The sequence below is a fragment of the Cervus elaphus genome, chromosome 29 (assembly GCF_910594005.1).
Source record: "Cervus elaphus chromosome 29, mCerEla1.1, whole genome shotgun sequence".
Taxonomy (NCBI): domain Eukaryota; kingdom Metazoa; phylum Chordata; class Mammalia; order Artiodactyla; family Cervidae; genus Cervus; species Cervus elaphus.
In genome coordinates, this window is record NC_057843.1 from 25,689,622 (window position 1) to 25,713,791 (window position 24,170).

The 24,170-nt window shown below is 37.9% G+C and overlaps 1 protein-coding gene across 2 annotated transcripts in view; it reads right to left on the bottom strand.

Moving 5' to 3' along the window:
* Positions 1–24,170, bottom strand: part of ADAMTSL1 (ADAMTS like 1) — a 1,078,174-nt gene that overhangs the window by 734,205 nt on the left and 319,799 nt on the right. The window lies entirely within an intron of this gene.

Below are 24,170 nucleotides of genomic sequence, written 5' to 3' on the forward strand. Positions count from 1 at the left end.
CTATTATAATTAAACACATATACACAAACACACATGTAATGACCTAATGGGATCACCAGAAATGAAGTTTTATTTTATATCTCTGCCTCTTCTAAACTAAATTAACAACTTATTTGGGCTTTTCAGGTAAAGAATCAGCCTGCCAATGCAAAAGACACAAGAGACTTGTATTCAACTGGGTCAGGAAAATCTCCTGGAGTAGGAAATGGCAACCTACTCCAGTATTCTTGCCAGGAAAATTCCATGTACAGAGGAGTCTGGTGAGGTACAGTCCATGAAGTCATAAAGAGTCCAATATGACTGAGCATAGAGTAGATAGAGCAAAGTATCCTCTGCTTTCCAGCTAAGTCTAAAGAAATTCAGTGCCTTATATTTGGAGGAAGGCATTGATTAGGCCACACTCACCATCTGGACCAGCCTGAAAGCAGGGAAAAAACCACAAATGGCTTTTATAACATCAAAATGTCACAAAGTCCATAGATTTAATCTTCCCTTGGAGCCTATTACCTTTTCTCATAAGTTTACTTCTAATAAGCTTATTTTACAGGTTTCCTATCCCAGAGTAGTTAGAAGCAGCAAATGAGTAATTTACAGAACAGTTTCATTTGCTTTAAAAAGATCAGAAACTTTTCTAAACTTTATACAGGAAGAGGTTCATAATAAGATATTTGCAACAGTAAACAACTAGGAAAAAAATCAACCCCTTCCAAAAAGGAAAATAAATTGCAGAACACCGATACAGCAGAGTGCTATACATTTGTTCAAATAATTATATTGTGATACTCTTACATCATATGTTGTAAAATGAAAAAAGTAGGTTATAAGATTATACGTATTGTAAAACATCAACTCTATCTCAAGCCCAATGGTAGGAATGTAACCATGCATGCACTTTACTCTCACCTATGACATTAGTATTATAATAAATTATAGAAAACAATATAGAAAAACCGTATGCCAATGAAGCAATATTTGGAGAAATGGCCACTGTGTCCTTGGTAGCCTATTTTAGGGTAAGATCTGAGAAGTTTATATACACTACAAAGAATGATGTAATGAAGCTGCAGAATTTGAATTAAACATAAAAAGTACTTTGAAATCTGCCAGTGTAAGAGTCTACTCTAGGTTTAAAATATTTTTCGCCACTAATAAATTGCATGACAAAAATAAATAATACAGTTGTTTAGCTGAGTTGTTCTACCTGGTTTTTCATCAGTTTTGCTTTCTGGGAAGGGAAGAAGCTCCACCTCCCTCTGTCCCTTGATGGGAGCTCAGGTAAAGCCCGCTGGGTGAAGCACTCTCCTTTCCCTTTTGATGGCCCAAAGGTTCTATCACATGTAGAAGGGGTACACATAAACAGAAAGGGTGCAGGAAGTCATCTGAGTATAAGTGGTGATGGAATTTCAAGGGCTACCTATTCTCTTTTAAAAATGTGTTACTTCTATAAATAGAATACAAGACTATTTTAAACATACACATGAGGGAAGGTTGGTAAATTTTAGAGTCAAGGAGTGAGTGGGGTATTCCTATATAGGTAGGCATGCCCACAAGCATTAAAAGCATTTGATTTTATCCAAAACTCATAGAAATCCAGGGCAATATAATATAGTGGAAATGTAATATATAAATAGTAGGAAAGCATATATATAATGTAGTGGAAAGTAGTTTACATAAATCAATCAATCTTGAGACTGCCATTTATCCAAATGTCATGCAATGAGCTCCTACTATGTGCTGTGTCTCACTGTATTTGATGCAATAAAATAACTATTATTTATATTGGAACCCTAAGTATCAACACAAAAGATCAAATAGTGTCGAGTAATTCTACCTAAGAGGGTAGGAACTTCCCTTCCCAACAATTTGGTAGACATCTGGTGGTTCAGACAGTAAAGAATCTGTCTGCAATGTGGGAGACCTGGGTTCGATCCCTGCGTTAGGAAGATCGCCTGGAGGAGGACATGGCAACATGTTCTAGTCTTCTCGCCTGGAGAATCCCCACAGACAGAGGAGCCTGGCAGGCTACACAGTCCATGGGGTCGCAAAGAGTCAGACACGACTGAGCAATTAAGTACAATGTTTAGTGATGCCCTCCTAGTACAGCAAGACTGAAAGTATTAGACAAATGTGTGTGTGTGTGTGTATTACATTCAATACCTGGATTGGGAAGATCCTCTGGAGAAGGAAATGCCTGGAGAATCCCATGGACAGAGGAGTCTGCCGGGTTACAGTCCACAATGTCACACACGACTGAAGTGAATTAGCACGCACACATATACATATAAATCTTTTTTTTTTAATTGTTAGGCTGACCTGGCTTGAAAAAGGACAATTTTCCAGAAACCAGAAACTTCAGAAAGCACAAACTAAGAGGAGTAAGTTCTGAAACTGGTATTTATTATGTAGGTATCTGCTAATAGCCATGAGAGTGTTTGTGCATTGCTGTTACTATTTTGTTTTTTAAGCTACTCATTCTGGTAACCGAAGGCCAAGCCAGAGGCCCGAGGGAAATAAACTGAAGAACTGGAGAACCTCACCCAACTATGGACACCTAGAGTTTGCTTAACAAATGAACCAGGGAAAAAACCTTACTTCTGAGGAGTGCGTAGGGTATGCTTCAGTCTTAGCCTCATCTCTGGAAGAGTTGAAAAAGAAAAAAAAAGTAGGACACAGTTTTTAGTCACACTGATTTGGAGCATGGCTTAGTAATACTTCTGTGACTCAAAACAAAAAAAAAAGATGAATACAAAAGAGTCTTGGTAACTGCAAGTTTGCTTTCCAACTCTGTGAGATATGTATAGCTGAATCAAATTGCTGTATACCTAAAACTAACACAACATTGTAAATTAATACTATACTCCACTATAAAAATTTAAAAAAGAATTCAAAAATGCAAAATTCTGAAAAAACAACAACAACAACAACAACAACATGAAAAAACACAAAAGAGTCCTGGGATGGCAACGCTCCCTGATGTGGAAGCAAATACAGAACCACTGTGGAGGGATGCACTTTAAAACTAGATTTCAAAAAATCCTCACCGATAAATTCAAAAGAAAATGAACACAGAGTGGAAAAAAATCACAGAAGTTATGAGGAAACAAGTCACCATGAGTGAGCGTTGTCAGAAATAACATGTACAGAATTCAAGTCAGATGTACTGCATATATTGGGCTTCCCAGGTGGCTCAGCGGTAAGGAATCCACCACCTGCCAAGCAGGAGACACGGGTTTGAGCGCTGGGTCAGGAAGCTCCCCGGAGAAGGACATGGCAACCTAGTCCACTAGTCTTGCCTGGGAAATCCCATGGACGGAGGAGCTGGTGGGCTACGGCTGGACATGGCTTAGCAACTGAAGAGCGGCAACAGCCACACGGCATATATTAGAATTTTCAGGCACAAATATAAACCAGAAATGTTTCATATATTGAAAGGAATGAAATAAAACTCTTGAATGTATTAAGTAACAAGATATGTTCAGAATTGATCAAGCATATTTGAAAAATAGCCAAAAAGAACTTCTAACGAGGAAAGTATAAATATTTTTTAAAAAAATCCAAATTACAGATTAAGGACCAGATTAGAGATTGTTGAGGACAGGATTAATGAACTGAAATAAAGATAAATGCACATTAAACCAAAAGCTCAGAAAGAAATAAAAATATGGTAAAAAAAAAACAATATGGAAAATAAAATGAAAAGCTCTGATATATATACTCATAGTTCTTAAAGAAGACTATATAGATGTTGGCGAACAGGAATATTTTGAAGCTATATTGGCTGAAAATTTTCCAGAATTTATTTTAAAAATAAATCTTCAAATTTTGGAAGCTAAAAAGAAAAATCCCACAAAGAATGAATAAAAATGAAATCTTCACCCAGATACATCACAGAGAGATTTCAAAGAAACTATAACAAAGAGAAGACTTGAAAGCAGAGGGAAAAGACAGATTATTTTTAAGGGAACTAAAATTAAGCCAGCAGCTGTATCCTCAACAGCCACAGTGGGAGATAAAGCACATTGTTGTAAATTCTAAAGTGGACAGAGAGAAAATAATTGTCAACCTACTTTCTCTACCAAGGAAAGCAATTTTTCAAGAATCAGAGTGAAACAAAGACCTTTGCAAGCAAACAAATAAGGAAAATATTATTAGTAATTTCCGATACATGTTCAATGGGCTTCCTTTGTGGCTCAGTTGATAAAGAATCCACCTGCAATGCAGGAGACCTGGGTTCGATCCCTGGGTTAGGAAGGTCCCCTGGAGAAGGGAAAGGCTACCCACTCTAGTATTCCATGGACTGTATAGTCCATGGGGCAGCAAAGAGTCAGACAGGACTGAGCCACTTTTACTTTCATAGATTTTCAATACATGAAATTTTTACTATTTCATGAAAAAGGAAAGTAATACCAGAATCAAGAAGAAAGAAGGAATGGCATGGAAAAAAAAAAAGGTACATGAATAAACTGAAACACTGACTGTATTATATAATAATACTAATAATTAATTCATGGAGTAAAAACAAAATCAAAACAGAACTAAGATACTGGACAAAAGCAGCAAAAAAATGGAGAGAGGGATGGCTGGAGGAAAAGCATTCTGAATGGCCTTGTTTGTGAGATGATTAAAGTTATTAACTCCACACCCTGTGAACTTAAATATACATGTTACATTTTCCAAGATAACTAAATAAAAAAAAAAGGCTAGAGACTTTAAGTTCCAAACTATGGAAGGAATTAAGCAAATAAGAAGATAAGAAAGCATGGAAAAAAATTATAAAGTAACAGAAAAAAATAGAAAATATAAATGAGTCAAAATGACAATAATAAAATAAAAATAATATAAAAAGACTAAACTTACAAAAGATTTACTGGACTAGATAAAAGAAAAAGTAAAAAATAAAATTAACTATATTCTCTATATGAGACACTTCTAAAAATAAGGAAACAAAATGTTGTAAGTTAAAGGTCAGTGTAATTTAACAAGAAAACACTAAAAATAAATTGTAGATAGCTATTTTAAAGGAAAATAAAACACACTTCAAGGCAACATTATTACTAGACGTAAAGAGGGTACAGGATACATATAAGTTTTATGATACAATGCTAAGCTTGTATGCATTTAATACTATAGCCTGCAATATAAAAAGTAAACATTTGAGCCTTTTTTTAAAATTGAAGGAATGATTAGTTTTATCATTAAAATGAAAGAACAGTCAATATATCTGTGACAGAAAAAAATCTTTACAATAAAAATTAGCAGCTAAGTAATGTATATTTAACATCTAAAATTAATTTAAATGAAAAGCCTTTTTCAATGGTGATGTCAGATAAGTTGTGTATATGATTGTAAGAAATGCACTGATATTTGGTAGGACTTATATTTTCTATAGAGTTGGGCATGTTGGAAAAAATGAGAATAAACATATAAGATTGATCTTCAGCCTATGATTCAGTTTTGAACATGACTAAGTATAAGACAGCTGTAGCTGGAGAGATTTTTTAATTTTTTTTTCACTTATACTAAGCAAGCATTTTGAAAATGTTGGGAAAGAGTCAATTAAACTTTCTGACTTTTCATAAGTCTTTGAAGTGTAATTTTTTCTTCCACGTCAATAATAAAAGCTGATAATGATTTAAGTTGTTGGGTGCTAAAAAGAACTTCAAATTCAAGCCCTCAGCAATTATTCCCCCTTGAAGTTGAGGGTCTCCACATGCTTTTCAGCACTGCGTGTCCTTAGGGTACAGGAGAAAAAACAACACTGCCCTGAGTCTAAATCAAACAGAAGCCTTTCTGTGGTGAAGAATCCAGCCATCAGTCACATTTTCTGGAAAACCTCACTTTTCTGGTGAAGTCAGCATCCATCCTGGCTAAGATCAAGAGGTACAATGACAGGTACGCATGGCCCTTGGAATTAACACAAGAGCTGAGTGCATAGGAACCCAAACCACATGTTAGCCAGCATGAGTCATGTCCACAGTGATCCACACATCTCCTTAGAGACATAAGAAGTAGAGAGATGAGTTCCAGTATCCTTGCCTGGAGAATCCCATGGACAGAGGAGCCTGGCGGGCTACAGTCCATGAGGGTCACAAGAGTCAGACACGACTTAGTGACTAAACCACCACCAATCTTTTGAAAGGAGAAAGTCATAGGGCCCTTCCCTGGTTCCAGAAAGCAGGAAAGAAAATACAAGATCCCAAGATTTCTGAAGTGAAAGGGGTGTAGGGAGGAGAGCAGGCGGAGTAAGTGGTGGTGGTTTAGTTGCTCTTGTGACCCCATGGACTGTAGCCCACCAGGCTCCTCTGTCCATGGGATTTCCAAGGCAAGAATACTGGAGTGGGTTGCCATGCCCTCCTCCAGGGCACTTTCCCGACCTAGGGAGTGAACCCACATCTCCTGAATTGCAGATTCAGGATTCTTCACCACTGAGCTACCAGGAAAGCCCCAGGCAGGTGGGGGTGAGGGTAGTGCTACTTCTTCAAAGCTCAAGGAAGCATCTGCATAAGAGCAAATACGCTGAGGAGCCACAGTGATTGTATAAACAACACAGGAGCAAAACAATGAACTTCTCTGAATCTCAGTTTCCTTGTCTAAATTTCACAGGCTTGTTATGAAAAATAAATAGTATAAAGATACAACATGCGAAAGCAACTTAATAGCTATCATTACTCTGGAGCTCAATGACTAATCTTTCTAATTGAAAACACAGACAACTTAACAAAAATACCTCTCAGAACAGTAGTAACCGACCCCTCTCTCCTCCTTTAGGGCCCAGGTTAAATGATATTTCCTTGGAGAGTCTTCCCTGATTATCTACCTAGAGTAATTTTCTGTAATTCCCTTCTTGGCCTTTTGTTTTCCTCATAGCCCTACCTCAACACTCAACAGTCTAAAGAGGTGGTGCTATCAGTACTCCCATTTTACAGATGGGAAAGCTGAGTTCAAGGAACGTTTAGGCCACACAGCAAGTAAGAGATAAAGCCAGGGGTTAATCCAGCCATTGTGGCTCCAGCATCCTTGCTCTTAACTCCTATGCTCTAGGACTTGATCTCGAATTTGAATAAAAAATGGAAAATAACAAAACAAAAATATTATCTGGGTTCATCATTCATCATGAGGATGGAGTAAAAAGGAATGGGAAAAGACTAACAGAGAAAGGAAAGGAACTATGAAACGGTTGTCTTCTTGGAATAAAACAACAATTTTTTTTTTTTTTTTTTTTAAGGAGAGCACATAGGATGATCATCTGAGGGTGTAAATAAGTACTGCTGCTGCATGCCCAGATCAGCCTGGGGAAGTGCTGGCGTGTCTGGCTTCCCTGTTTTGGCTCAAGGGCTTACCTGTCAGAGTGAACACAATGTTGCCGCCAACCTTCCAAATGTCATGGTGCATGCTTCCCTCGTGCTTAGGATAAATTCTTCTCCTGCTAATACTCTTATATGTTTTTCTTTTGGAGACATCTTATGCAAGTGTAAAAGAATTAGTTGTGATGAAAGCCGCCTGATCAACAGCTATAACCTGGAAGAGTTTCTACTTCTAGCCCTACCTGCAAATTGCTTAAAATGAAATACTATATATGTCTACACTTCATGGTGCGTTCCAATCTCAGATTAAAGCCAACTTTTTATTCCAAAACAGGACATGCCTGAGGGTGTGCAAGGAGTCCTAAAAAGGAACAACAAAACTTGGATCTCATTTTTTCACTCAGCACAAACCTAGTGTTATTTTTTTTGATGTAGCTGCCTTGAGGATCCTTTAGAGACACACCCTGATTCAAGTAATCAATGGAATGCATGTGAAAATGCATTTAAATATGAATTAATATGTGTAACCAGAAGCCATGGAATTCTAAGAGGCACTATCAGAGGATTTTATTATCAGTTCAGTTATGTTCAGTCACTCAATTGTGTCCGACTCTTTACAACCCCATGGACTGCAGCATGCCAGGCCTCCCTGTCCATAACCAACTCCGGGAGCTTACTCAAACTCATGTCCATCGAGTCAGTGATGCCATCCAACCATCTCATCCTCTGTTGTCCCCTTCTCTTCCCACCGTCAATCTTTCGAGCATCAGGGTCTTTTCCAGTGAGTCCGTTCTTTGCATCAGGTGCCCAAAGTATTGGAATTTCAGCTTCAGCATAAGTCCTTCCAATGAATATTCAGGATTAATTTCCTTTAAGATAGACTGGTTGGATCTCCTAAGTAGTCCAAGGGACTCTCAAGAGTCTTCTCCAACACCACAGTTCAAAAGCATCAATTCTTTGGCACTCAGCTTTCTTTACAGTCCAACTCTCACATCTATACATGACTACTGGAAAAACCATAGCCTTGACTAGACGGACCTTTGTTGGCAAAGTAATGTCTCTGCCTTTTAATATGCTGTCTAGGTTGATCATAGCTTTTCTTCCGAGGAGAAAGCATCTTTTAATTTCATGGCTGCAGTCACCATCTGCAGTGATTTGGGAGCCCCCAAAAATAGTCTCTCATTGTTCCCATTGTTTCCCCACCTATTTGCCATGAAGTGATGGGACCAGATGCCATGATCTTAGTTTTCTAAATGTTGAGTTTTAAAGCCAACTTTTTCATTCTCATCAAGAGGCTCTTAAGTTCTTCATCTGCATTCTGAGGTTATTGATACTTCTCCCAGCAATCTTGATTCCAGCTTGTGCTTCATCCAGCCCAGCACTTTTCATGATGTACTCTGCATGTAAGTTAAATAAGCAGAGTGACAATATGCAGCCTTGATGTATTCCTTTCCCTATTTGGAACCAGTCTGTTGTTCCATGTCCAGTTCTAACTGTTGCTTCTTGACCTGCATACAGATTTCTCAGGAGGGAGGTCAGGTGGTCTGGTATTCCCATCTGTTTAAGAATTTTCCACAGTTTGTTGTGATCTACAGTCAAAGGCTTTGGCATAGTCAACAAAGCAGATGTTTTTCTGGATGATGTTTTTCTAGATGTTTTTGATGATCCAACAGATGTTGGCAATTTGATCTTTGATTCCCCTGCCTTTTGTAAATCCATCTTGAATATCTGGAAGTTCATGGTTCATGTACTTTTGAAGCCTGGCTTGGAGAATTTTGAGCATTACTTTGTTATCATGTGAGATGAGTGCAATTGTGCAGTAGTGTGAACATTTTTTGGCATTGCCTTTCTTTGGGATTGGAATGAAAACTGACCTTTTCCAGTCCTGTGGCCACTGCTGAGTTTTCCAAATTTGCTGACATATTGAGTGCAGCACTTTCACAGCAGCATCTTTTAGGATTTGAAATAGTTCAACTGGAATTCCATCACCTCCACTAGCTTTGTTCGTAGTGACGTCTCCTAAGGCCCACTTGACTTTGCATTCCAGAATGTCTGGTTCTAGGTGAGTGATCGCACCATCGTGGCTATCTGGGTCATGAAGTTCTTTTTTGTACAGTTCTTCTGTGTATTCTTGCCACCTCTTCTTAATATCTTCTGCTTCTGTTAGGTCCCTACCATTTCTGTCCTTTATTGAGCTCATCTTTGCATGAAATGTTCTCTTGGCATCTCAAATTTTCTTGAAGAGATCTCTAGTCTTTCCCATTCTATTGTTTTCCTCTATTTCTTTGCACTGATCACTGAGGAAGGCTTTTTTATCTCTCCTTGCTATTCTTTGGAACTCTGCATTCACATGGGTATATCTTTCCTTTTCTTCTTTGCCTTTAACTTCTCTTTAATCAGCTATTTGTAAGGCCTTGTCAGACAACCATTTTGCCTTTTTGCATTTCATTTTCTTGGGGATGGTCTTGATCCCTGCCTCCTGTACAACGTCAGGAACCTCAATCCATAGTTCTTCAGGCACTCTGTCTATCAGATCTAATCCCTTGAACCTATTTCTCACTTCCACTGTGTGATCATAAGGGATTTGATTTAGGTCATACCTGAATGGTCTAGTGGTTTTCCATGCTTTCTTCAATTTAAATCTGAATTTGGCAATAATGAGTTCATGATCTGAGCACAGTCAACTACCAGTCTTGTTTTTGCCGACTGTATAGAGCTTCTCCATCTTTGGCTGCAAAGTATATAATCAATCTGATTTCGGTATTGACCATCTGGTGATGCCCCATGTGTAGAATCTTCTCTTGTGTTGTTGGAAGAAGGTGTTTGCTATGACCCTCTTTTTCGCTGATTTTTCCTGGGTGTTTGCTATATTGGAAGAGGGTGTTTGCTATGACTTTACCTTAGACCCTTTCTTAGTATGGGGTTTGAGACCCTAACTCTGTTCTCATGATGGAGTCTCCCAATCAGGAAGAAGAGAGTTCACAATCTGAACTTTCAGTGAACTGACAAAACTTGCCTGAGGTGTCTCTCTTGCTCTTTGACTGCTGTTCCGTCTGTGAATCAGAATTTGTGGGGACAGTAGGAGCCCGTTGCCCTGCCCTCTGCAAGTCAGAAGCTCCCTCTGCAGGTCAACTCTAGCATTTATAATAGTAGGGCCCATGGAACACATGGGGGTTCTCACACCACAAACCTACTTGGTTAAAAGGCTCTAAGTCAAGTTAATAAACCATTAAAATATTCTACCTCCCCACCACAATAAATAAACCTCCATGACAACAAAATTGAAAAAGTGTAAAACTATGTTTTTTAATGACTGATAGTCAGTGGAACATCAAAGATGACTAATGTTCATTAGTACTGTGTATGTCCCAACTGTTGATGGGTCAGCAATGCTGAGATGAGTCATAAAATAAACACATACATAACTCATAGATATTATATGTGTATTGCACAAAATTTCATTTTATTGGCCTCCATTTTTATAAAATATGATATGAAATTATGGTTAAGATGTTCACATAGATTTTCTTATATTGACAGTAATGCTAAATTAAATCATCTTTCTTGAGTCATGGTACTTCTTATATTCATTTTATTATTTCAGATAAATTTCTTTCTACTGAGACAATAACTTGGAATTGTCAATAAAATTCTTAATGTAAATTGAATTTTTAAATGCTCCATTAGTTTTATATATTGCTTTAATGTTCAAACACTGTAATAAAATCAGATATGACAATTTTTCATTTTTGTAGAAAATATAACAACAATTTCATCATTCAAACACCATCACATTTTTAACTTCCATTATCTCTTCAAGCAATATCTACATCCATAAAGCATTTAGGTTCTCTTCTTTCAAATTTTTCAGTACTGAGTTATTACAAAGAAACCAAAGCCAGCAGTAAGTTTCTCAATTTAGAAAAATCTTACAGTTAAGACTACCCCTTGATCCATGGTGGCCAGAAAATAACGGTGACAGAAATCAGTTTCAGGACTACATAAACATAAATCCTTCACTTCAGCATGTTCATCACATTTATTGGAGTGCCACTTTTGTTAAGCAGCTTCCCAGTTTATTTTTATTTAGTAAGATTGTTTTCTCAATAAAATATTGTAAGTCCTTTATCAAATGAAGTTTAAAAAAAGGTGAAAAAGTAAAAGTATTAGTCACTCAGTCATGCCCAACTCTCTGCGAACAGACCTTATGGAGTGTAGTCTGCCAAGCTCCTCTGTCCATGGAATTCTCCAGCAAAAATATGGAGTGGGTAGCCATTCTCTTCTCCAGAGGATCTTGCCAACTCAGAGCTTAAACCTGGTTTTCCACATTGCAAGCATACTCTTTACTATCTGAGCCACCAGGAAAGTCCCAAAATATTTTAAGTCCTTTATCAAATGTAGCAATAAACAAACTTTAACATTTTGCAGATTTTATAAAATAAAACTTCTGCAAACATGAATATCAAGCAAGAGGTGCACTAAATTAATTCTGTATGGCATACATTCAAAATTAGTTTCTGCAAAAGGCCATGATTCACTTTTATTTTTTTCATGATTCACTTTTTACTTTATGCATTTTGGGGATGCCCCATAACTGTTCTAGTATGTCTTCTATAAATTTAATCTAAATGTTTTGGTAATATTGAGCTGCCATTGCCAGGCATCAGGTGTAGTGGCTGTAATGTCAATTTTGATATTTGTTTCATCAAGATGTTTTGTATTTGGACAGACCCAAAAAAACATGGTGCATAATCTCTGATTATTCCAAAGGATGTCATGGCTATGAGCACATTAGAATCTATACCTCTAGTAACAAACACACTAAGTAATTTTCAATCAGCTACTTGGAAATAAATCATACTTGACTTTGGAGCATTTTTTCTGATAATACACAGTATAATTATGTTCAACATTATATTTCAAATAAAAAAGAAAAGTTAAAATGTACTTTGGTGAACATGATTCTGGGTAGAATGATGGACACAACAGAGACATACGGTTGTTAGAAAGAGAAGAAGAAAATGTGAGATGATAATTTGACCCTAAAAAACTAGCTTACATTCAAGAGCTAACCATGTATCTTTTTTTTTTTTTACCATGTATCTTGTAATATAACCTAATACAGCAAATAAATTAAAAACTGCAATTAAAATTCTTGGGAAGCAGATTCTATCTTCTAGGTCTCCCAGGTACCATATCCTCTATCCTAGATATCCCCACATGTACTACCTTGCCAATTTACTCACTAGAATTTTTTAAAATTTGGCAGAAAATATCCTAAATTTCTAGTTATAGCTATGGAGAAGCAGAAAATTAAAAAAAGATCTTCATGCCTTATTGTCAAATCACTGGTTCCAAGAGTTCTAACCTCAACCTCCTTTTCAGCCAGAGGAGATTGCTCTTCTACTATAGCAGTTTCCCCTCTTGCGGAGCACCGAGGCAAAGTACCACAAGAGGGCGCCAGGAGTTTGCAACTTAAAGGCTATTCAGCCAGCAACACCCAGCGCTGTACCTGACAGGCAACAGTTTTAGTTCAGTCCCTAAGAAGGTCCCTTAACCATCAGAGCTCCAATGAAATAAGATCATGAGTCTATAAATACATTTTGCTTGATCCCAAAAGAAGAGAGAACAAGCATCTTGTCAGCTCCAGCAGGTAGGCTACAGTCTAGTCTATCATCCAAGCAGGTGAGAAAGATATTAAACAGATCCGAAAGAGAGCAAAGGCTTCAGAACAGACCTGGTAACTTACAGGTTCCTTCACTCAAATTGTGCAGCTTAGTAAATTTTGGGTCTGATGAGTGTGTATAGGAGGATTTCTGCCAAAATATCAAACATTAACTTACCTTTAAGAGCAGGTGCTAATGGTCAAGTACTGCATTATTTAAACTCAGGCTGAGTTGACCTTATAATAGTTTAGTTCAGTTACTCAGTCATGTCCGACTCTTTGCAACCCTAAGGACTGCAGCACACCAGGCCACCCGGTCCAACACCAACTCCTGGAGTTTACTAAAACTCATGTCCATTGAGTCGGTGATGCCATCCAACCACCTCATCTTCTGTTGTCCCCTTCTCCTCCAGCCGTCAATCTTTCCCAGCATCAGGGTCTTTTCAAATGAGTCAGCTCTTTGCATCAGGTGGCCAAAGTATTGGAGTTTCAGCTTTACAATCAGTCCTTCCAATGAATATTCAGGACTGATTTCCTTTAGGATGGACTGGTTGGATCTCCTTGCTGTCCAAGGGACTCTTAAGAGTCTTCAGCAACACCACAGTTCAGAAGCATCAATTCTTCAGCACTCAGCTTTCTTTATAGTCCAACTCTCACATCTATACATTACTACTGGAAAAACCATAGCTTTAACTAGATGGAACTTGTTTGGCAAAATGTCTCGGCTTTTTAATATGCTGTCTAGGTTGGTCATAGCTTTTCTTCCAAGGAGCAAGTGTCTTTTAACTTGATAGCTGCAGTCACCACCTGCAGTGATTTTGGAGCCCAAGAAAATAAAGTCTGTCACTGTTTCCACTGTTTCTCCATCTATTTGCCATGAAGTGATGAAACTCCAATCCTTTGGCCATCTGATGGGAAGAGCTGACTTGTTTGAAAAGACCCTGATGCTGGGAAAGATTGAGGGCAGGAGAGAAGGGGACAACAGAGGGTGAAATGGTTAAATGGCATCACTGGCTCAATGAACAGAAGTTTGCATAGGCTCCAGGAGTTGGTGATGGACAGGGAGGCCTGGTGTGCTGCAGTTCATGGGGTAGCAAAGATTCGGACATGACAGCGACTGAAGCGAACTGATGGGACTGGATGCCATGATCTTTGTTTTCTGAATGTTGAGCTTTAAGTCAACTTTTTCACTCTTCTCTTTCATTTTCATCAAGAGGCTCTTTAGTTCTTCCTCACTTTCAGCCATAAATGTGGGGTCATCTGCATATCTGAGGTTATTGATATTTCTCCTGGCAATCTTGATTCCAGCTTGTGCTTCATCCAGTCCCGCATTTCACATAATGTACTCTGCATATAAGTTAAATAATCAGATTGACAATACACAGCCTTGATATACTCCTTTCCCAATCTGGAACCAGTTTGTTGTTCCACGTCCAGTTCTAAATGTTGCTTCTTGACCTGCATACAGACTTCTCGGGAGGCAGGTCAGGAGGTCTCGTATTCCCATCTCTTTGATAATTTTCCACAGTTTGTTGTGATCCACACAGTCAAAGGCTTTGGTATAGTAAATAAAGCAGAAATAGATGTTTTTCTGGAACTCTCGTTTTTTCAATGATCCGACAGATGTTGGCAATTTTATCTCTGGTTCCTCTGCCTTTTTTAAATCCAGCTTGAACATCTGGAAGTTCACAGCTCACGTACTGTTGAAGCCTGGCTTGGAGAAATTTGAGCATTACTTTGCTAGTGTGTGCAATGAGTACAATTGTGCGGTAGTTTGAGCATTCTTTGGCATTGCCTTTCTTTAGGATTGGAATGAAAACTGACCTTTTCCAGTCCTGTGGCCACTGCTGAGTTTTCCAAATATGCTGGCATATTGAGTGCAGCACTTTCACAGCAGCATCTTTTAGGATTTGAAATAGCTCTCAACTAAAATTCCATCACCTCCACTTGCTTTGTTCATAGTAATGTTTCCTAAGGCCCACTTGACTTTGCATTCCAGGATGTCTGGCTCTAGGTGAGTGCTCACACCATCGTGATTATCTGGGTCATGAAGATCTTTTTTGTATAGTTCTTCTGTGTATTCTTGTCACCTCTTCTTAATATCTTCTGTTTCAGTTAGGTCCATACCTTTTCTCTCCTTTATTGACCCCACCTTTGCATGAAGTGTTCCCATGGTATCTCTGATTTTCTTGAAGAGATCTCTAGTCTTTCCCATTCTGTTGTTTTCCTCTATTTCTTTGCATTGATTGCTGAGGAAGGTTTTCTTATCTCTCCTTGCTATTCTTTGGAACTCTGCATTCACATGGGTAAATCTTTCCTTTTCTCCTTTGCCTTTGGCTTCTCTTCTTTTCATAGCTATTTGTAAGGCCTCCTCAGATAACCATTTTGCCTTTTTGCATTTCATTTTCTTGGGGATGGTCTTGATCACTGCCTCTTGTACAACGTCAGGAACCTCCATCCATAGTTCTTCAGGCACTCTATCAGATCTAATCCCTTGAACCTATTTTTTATGTCCACTGTGTGATCATAAGGGATTTGATTTAGGTCATACCTGAATGGTCTACTGGTTTTCCCTACTTTCTTCAATTTAAGTCTGAATCTGGCAATAAGGAGTTCATTATCTGAGCAGTCAGCTCCTGGTCTTGTTTTTGTTGACTGTACAAAGCTTCTCCATCTTTGGCTGCAAAGAGTATAATCAATCTGATTTCGGTGTTGGCCATCTGGTGATGTCCATGTGTAGAGTCTTCTCTTGTGTTGTTGGAAGAGGGTGTTTGCTATGACCAGTGCATTCTCTTGGCAAAACTCTGTTAGCTTTTGCCCTGCTTCATTCTGTACTCCAAGGCCAAATTTGCCTGTTACTCCAGGTGTTTCTTGACTTCCTACTTTTGCATTCCAGTCCCCTGTAATGAAAAGGACATCTTTTTTGGGTGTTAGTTCTAGAAGGTCTTATAGGTCTTCATAGAACCGTTCAACTTCAGCTTCTTCAGTGTTAGTAGTAGGGGATAGACTTGGATTACTGTGATGGATTACTTGGATTACTGTGAATGGTTTGCCTTAGAAATGAACAGAGATCATTCTGTCATACATAATACTGTTACCATAAATACAGAAGGTTTCATATGATAATATCCTAAGGCAAGTAATTTGCACTTACGATCATGAGCTGCAAATTTTATTTATAAAGGCAAATGGAAATATGACTTTCAGATATTCTGTCCTGAATATTTTTAGCATTATGACTGATGTAAAAACTTTTTTCATGTTGAAAAATGTCTCACTTGGTGTCAGCATTCATTGCAAGACTGCCTATGAGCCATTGTCCACAATACAAAGGTGGAACCTGCTGCAAGCCAAAAGTTGTCTTGCCTTTGGATGGAAGACAAACTACACATTACAGCAAATATATAATTTAGTAGCTTCTTATATTTTTGATATGTACATTTTTAAAAAAAGGACTAACATCAATTTACATAGTTATTTGCAATTGCTTATGTTAAAATTACTAAGGGAAGATTGTACCAAGTTATTACAATAACTTTTTAAATTATACTTGAGCCTGATTGCTCCAATCTTCTTCAAGACCAGCAAAATGAACCTGGTGTTTGATAAAACTGATGGGTAAAATATTACTTCTATGAAGGTTTGTGTGTTTTTTTTGGTGGTTGGTCAACATGAACTAGTTACAAATACCTTTGCCAAACATGACCTATACAAAATTTAAAATCTTGGGAACACGTGGAATTTAGTCACATCATGTAGGAAACACTGGTCAGGAGGTTAAATCACAGTCTCAGTACCCAGAAATGCTGCTATAAAGGTAAAGGGTGAAAATTATTATTAATAATGCGTCTTTATTCCTGCCATTACCCTTGCTTCCTGAACAACACCAGACTGATGTGATTTATGAATCATTCATTCACCAACAATAACCTCAGTTACCCTGTTAGGAGGTGGACAGTGGCTCAGCTCACTTCTAGTTTTTTAAACTTTCACATTCTGTTTTCAAAAAAGAAGAAGTGAAAAAAAAATAATGCCAGTACTGTGGAGCATTTTAAATCTTTACATTTCATAAATTACAGTCATAAATTGACAATGTAATTATGCGATTTGTAGGATAATTACAGAATAGTATATGAAACAATTATTGTATAGTGCCCTACCGACTATACATGTAGTAAAGGGACACAGATCTGCAGTTACCGAATGGACATCTTTCAGTTCTCTTAGTGTATCTCTGTGTATAGAACTTCATACAATAGAAGATGGTACTAGGGAAAGTTTCTGAGCATCTGAGGGCTGGACAGAGGGGCCTTCATTCCTCCCTACTCACCCATGATCGTAGGAGACAGATTTGATTCTCAGCCTCACAAATCTTGAATTCCTAGCAGGGAGACAACTTTCCCATGGGCAATGTTGGGTACAAGATTGAGGCTGCTCTGAGGGCCATAGTTATTACAATAGGACAGAAGAAGCATCAAAGAGGAAGCCCCAGTCTTGCTTGGAGAGCATTCTGAGCTGAAACTTCAAGGATAGAACAGGAGTTATCCAGTGGAATAACAGGTAGAGAGAGTCCAACAGGTTGGAAGGGCATGCCCAAACACACAGGCATTTGAATAAATGTAATACTTGGGAACTGAAGTTAAAGAGGATTCTGAAAAAGAATATATATATATATATATATATATATATATATATATATTCTTATATATATATATATGAATCACTTTACACACAAAAGTAACAGAACATTGTAAATTAACTATACTTCAATTAAAAATAGCTAAAAATTTAAAAGTAGATATAAATAAATGAAAGGAAAAACCATGTACTATATAAATTTGAAGACTCGATATAAATTTATAACTCAATATAAAGTTAATGAATCTCTCCTCTGCCCCCAAAAAAGTTAAAGGAGGGACTTTTAGCATCAAGGTTAGATTTTTAGTCTCAAGTCCAGAATTGTGACATATATCTATTGAACATTCAGTTTGGAAGTCCAGGCAGGACATTCACAAAAAAATCGATTAGGAGATTCTCAATCCCCAAACCAGAGGGGTTTTTGTTTTATTTGTTGTTTTTTTTTTAATAAAACATTCTATGACAGAGATATTGAAGTTAAATAAATAAAATATTTGTTTGAGGACCCTGGTTTTCAAGTTTGAAACAGCTTCTACCCATTTGGCTTATGAAATTCATTTTGTGGGCCTTAGGACTGGCATTCTTAGAATAAAACAAAATAGGAAAAAAAACAGAAACAGAGAGAAAATATCTGAGAATGTCCCACATATTAAGAGTTATTTTGTGAAATATCTATTTCAATTTGTGTATGTGAGAAGTGGGGGAGCAACATATTTCTTACTATATGAGTGGTCACAGTCACAAATTTTTTGATAACACGCTGACATAGAAGTTAACCCAAAAAGCCGCTGAATTACAAACTTGAAGACTTTTTAAGAATGAAGAGAGAGTGGTGACATGAAAACTTCAGTGCTTTGGAGAAAAGGAGACAGAAGATTAACTGAAGAGGGTTGAAAGGTTTGGGACCATTCAATAGCAATCTGGGCTTCCCCAGGGCTCAGATGGTAAAGAATCCACCTTCAGTGCTGGAGACCGGGGTTTGATCTTTGGGTCAGGAAGATCTCCTCAGGAGGGAAATGACAAGCTACTCCAGCATTCTTGCCGAGATAATCTCATGGACAGAGGAGCCTGGCAGGCTAAAGTTCATGGGGTCGCAAAAGAGTGGGACATGACTGAGTGACTAACACACACACACACACAATAGTATTCATGGGTTTCAGGCTACATTATTTATTCAACTAGCGTCCATCTGTGAAGCTCGGATGTCTTCCTCTGTCTGCCCAGCTAGTTCTTACATCCAGATGCACCAAAAATGGCTTCAACATAACTCCCTCAGATCCTCCTCACTGCCTCCCTATTTACAGTCTCTCATTCTGCCTTTCATCTTTCCTTTCTAGCACTTATCACAATTATATATTCATCCGTGTTCCTCTGTTTCTCTCTTGGTTTCTAAATAGACTTTAAACTCAATAGTCAGGTTTCACTTCTGTTGTTAATTGCTACATAATGCCTGCAAATTCACATTTAAGGACTGGAGAGGCAGGAGAAACGGTGAAAGACTTTAGATGGGCAAAAAGACAAGGGGGCATTCCTGTCCAGCACACCCTTCAGTGTTCTCTGAGCAGTTCACTGCATGAGTTATTTTCAATCCTGTACACTGTAGGCAACTAAGTAATATAAATGATTCTCATCCATAGACATGCAAGTGGTCTTGGTGAATATGCAACTGATTAATACCCATGGATATTGCTTAGTTTTACGTTATTAACAAGCTCATCTCAGTATTCCTGATTGCCTATATAGCTGTCTTCTTTGAGTTCTTTTTTTTTAAAACCAGTTGTAAAATGTTCACATTTCTCTCATAAACTAATATTATAAAAATATTTGATATTTGCTCATGTTATATTGTATGCTGCTGCCGCTGCTAAGTCGCATCAGACGTGTCCGACTCTGTGCCACCCCATAGACGGCGACCCACCAGGCTCCGCCGACCCTGGGATTCTCCAGGCAGGAACGCCGGAGTGGGTTGCCGTTACCTTCTTCAATGCATGAAAGTGAAAAGGGAAAGTGAAGTCGCTCAGTCGTGTCCGACTCTTCACGACCCCACGGACTGCAGCCTACCAGGCTCCTCCGTCCATGGGATTTTCCAGGCAAGAGTACTGGAGTGGGGTGCCATTGCCTTCTCTGGTTATACTGTATGAGAGTCATGATTTCATCTTTAAAAAATTATACTCTAATAGGAGTGGAGGGAAAGAGGAAAGGAAGAAAATGGAGACTTGGCTAACAGGAAAGGATACTTGGCCATGGCTGAGGACTGGTGTGACCCAGTTGTGGTTATATCAAGAGAAGAGACTGATGAAAGGAAGAGAGGAAGTAATCAGAAAGACGGTCCATTTGATAAGCTTAACAGGAGATAGCAATGTAGCACTTTTACAAGAGAGAGTTTGTTGTAAACAGAGACATAAGTCTAAATAAAATAAAACACGTGGGAACCAATACTTGTTCTTTCCACACATTCTGGCAAGGCTTTCCATTTTCAGAGTCCACAGTCTAGAGGACCTGACACAGGTTCAGAGGTGATTCAGAAGAAAGTTCTATTTTTTTTTTCCATTTTCTATCTGCAAACAGGCATATGTCCAATGCAGTTCCCACCAAAATCAACTACTAACAAAATGAACTAATTATTCATTATGATACGTCACTCAAATAGAGTTCAGAAGAATTCCTACAGGGAAGTCAGTATTATCTTGGTTGTGTTAGTCGTGTATGACTCTTTGCAACCCCATGGGCTGTAGCCCACCAGGCTCCTCTGTCCATGGGATTCTCCAGGCAAGAATACTGGAGTGGGTAACCACTCCCTTCTCCAGGGTGTCTTATTGACCCAGGAATCAAACCCAGGTCTCCTGTACTGTAGATGGATTCTTTACCGTTTGAGCTGTCAGGGAAACCCTGATTGTCAGCATTATCTAGCAAAAAGCAATTGGAAGTGTGTTTAAAGGAGCAAGGGTATCTTTCACTAAGGAAAAAAAAATGGCATTGGTAAAGCTAAAACTTGCACTTCTTCAACACCACCAACCTGTTAATTAGAATGGCTAAGATTCTTAAATAGAATTCAAGTGGCTTATTTCAATTCCAAAATTAAGTTAATCAGAGCTTCCCTATAATTTTATAAAATTAAATTCCATTTACCAAATCTGGACACAGAGTTTGAGCAGAATTTGGTTTCGGTTCCATGGTCTAAATATTTATAATAGATCTCAAATGACAGTTCACATAACTCTGAGTAAAAGGTACTGATTCTATAACAAAAAGGTATTTGCTGCACATTCCAGCAGTAACATAAAATGCATACATGTGCCATAGTCAGCAGAATAACAGTGAAGGTTCTACCAATGATATAATACATAATAATAAACCCAAGTGGTTTCTTGCAGTCATCACAATCAAGTCTATCTGGCATGAGTTTCAATTTCATCACAAAGATTTTTTTTTTCCAACTGTAAGCAAACATAACACTTCAAAAGGCAAAAAAAGGCAACTTGTACAATGTTCCTACAAACTCATGTAACACAGATTTGAATTTGCAACATGCTCAGACACTTATGCATGCATCCTGGCATAATATAAACCTAAACCACAAACAATAAGTAATGCTTTCCTTTAGACAGCATTTCACAATTCATACAACATATCTAAGTACATCATCTTCCTCACAATTTTATAAAGTCACTCACTGTTATCACCCCCATCTTACAGATGAAGAAATCAAGGTTAGAAGTCTGGTTTGTGGCCACAGAACTGAAAAGAGGCAAGGTCATATATCAATTAAGGTCTTCTGTTTCCAATTTTCATGTTTCACTCTCTAAACATAACTCATTTAGGTAAAACAAAAACAATGACATGTTCACCATTGCGATGAAAGCAATTCATACTCCCTGGATTAAAGTCCCAAGTACACCACTTATTAGCTATGTGTTTTTAGTCAAGTTACTTAACTTCTCTGTGCCTATTTCACCAGCTCTAAATTTGAGATAACAGTATCCCCTATCCTAAGCATTGCCGTAAGGATTAAAATATTTATGAATCACTTAAAACAGTATCTGGCACCTAGTAAAGAGAATACTACTCTTCAAATTTCAGCATACCAAAGTAAAACACTGACCCCAAATGCCTGGTTCACTACGTGGACGTCTGCTGACTCATGTATCTGATGATTCACGGGCGGCAGGTGCAGTAAGACGGGACTTCCAGCACCGATGCCTGCATGCTCTCCAGGAATCCTGCCACAAGGGGTTGGGGAGCTTCCTTTTCTACCTTTTATTGGGCAATTTCATAGTGTCCTATCCAAAGACATGGAGGAACTCTGCCACTTGGGACTCATAGCCTTCTTCCCGCCTGGGGTGATAATTATATGGTATATTTTAAGAAGTCATACTCTTTTCTATCTTAATTTGTTGAACATAACAGCTGCCACTTACTGAGCAACTATGAGATGTATAACATGTGCTAGATGTTTTCAACCATGTTTGAATTCCTTACAAAGTATGCATCATTACCTCCATTTAAGAAGCAAAACTCAAAAGAGTCCATTTATCCAAAGACATGGCAAGCTGTAAAATCAACATTTAGTTGGTTCACAGCTGCTGTCTGACTCCAAAAGCCCTGCCCCTGACATCATACAGCGCTTCCTCCAAATCATGCCATATTCATGTAGCCTATCTTGCATTATACTATGACAAAACCTAATTGATCCTATTTCGTTTTATGCTCTGCCTTGTTCCAAAAGGACTGGAGACCCCTTATGCAAATATATGGACCAAATATCAATTTTCTAAAAAGATGAAAAACAGAAAAGAGAAACAAGAGTGGAAACCAGATAAAAAGTTAGTCTATGAAATACACGCAATAAAGGTGTGTGAAAATGGCTAGTACTGGACTATGCTTCAACTTCCTATCAGCAATGAAGAATTAACTCCTTCTCCTCTACTGTGGGAGGAGCATGAAGCATTAAGATTATGCGGCAGTGGTGAATGGTATTGTTTCCTTAATTTCTCTTTCTGTTTTTTCATTGTTAGTACATAGGAATGCAAGGGATTTCTGTGTGTTAATTTTATATCCTGCAACTTTACTATATTCATTGATTAGCTCTAGTAATTTTCTGGAAGAGTCTTTAGGGTTTTCTATGTAGAGGATCATGTCATCTGCAAACAGCGAGAGTTTCACTTCTTCTTTTCCTATCTGGATTCCTTTTACTTCTTTTTCTGCTCTGATTGCTGTGGCCAAAACTTCCAACACTATGTTGAATAGTAGTGGTGAGAGTGGGCACCCTTGTCTTGTTCCTGATTTCAGGGGAAATGCTTTCAATTGTTCACCATTGAGGGTGATGCTTGCTGTGGGTTTGTCATATATAGCTTTTATTATGTTGAGGTATGTTCCTTCTATTCCTGCTTTTTGGAGAGTTTTAATCATAAATGAGTGTTGAATTTTGTCAAAGGCTTTCTCTGCATCTATTGAGATAATCATATGGTTTTTATCTTTCAATTTGTTAATGTGGTGTATTACATTGATTGATTTGCGGATATTAAAGAATCCTTGCATTCCTGGGATAAAGCCCACTTGGTCATGGTGTATGATTTTTTTAATATGTTGTTGGATTCTGTTTGCTAGAATTTTGTTAAGGATTTTTGCATCTATGTTCATCAGTGATATTGGCCTGTAGTTTTCTCTTTTTGTGGCATCTTTGTCTGGTTTTGGAATTAGGGTGATGGTGGCCTCATAGAATGAGTTTGGAAGCTTACCTTCCTCTGCAATTTTCTGGAAGAGTTTGAGTAAGATAGGTGTTAGCTCTTCTCTAAATTTTTGGTAGAATTCAGCTGTGAAGCCATGTGGTCCTGGGCTTTTGTTTGCTGGAAGATTTTTGATTACAGTTTCGATTTCCTTGCTTGTGATGGGTCTGTTAAGATCTTCTATTTCTTCCTGGTTCAGTTTTGGAAAGTTATACTTTTCTAAGAATTTGTCCATTTCATCCAAGTTGTCCATTTTATTGGCATAGAGCTGCTGGTAGTAGTCTCTTATGATCCTTTGTATTTCAGTGTTGTCTGTTGTGATCTCTCCATTTTCATTTCTAATTTTGTTAATTTGGTTCTTCTCTCTTTGTTTCTTAATGAGTCTTGCTAATGGCTTGTCAATTTTGTTTATTTTTTCAAAAAACCAGCTTTTAGCTTTGTTGATTTTTGCTATGGTCTCTTTAGTTTCTTTTGCATTTATTTCTGCCCTGATTTTTAAGATTTCTTTCCTTCTGCTAACCCTGGGGTTCTTCATTTCTTCCTTCTCTAATTGCTTTAGGTGTAGAGTTAGGTTATTTATTTGGCTTTTTTCTTGTTTCTTGATGTAAGCCTGTAATGCTATGAACCTTCCCCTTAGCACTGCTTTTACAGTGTCCCATAGGTTTTGGGTTGTTGTGTTTTCATTTTCATTCATTTCTATACATATTTTGATTTCTTTTTTGATTTCTTCTATGATTTGTTGGTTATTCAGAAGCGTGTTATTTAGCCTCCATATGTTTGAATTTTTAACAATTTTTTTTCCTGTAATTGAGATCTAATCTTACCACACTGTGGTCA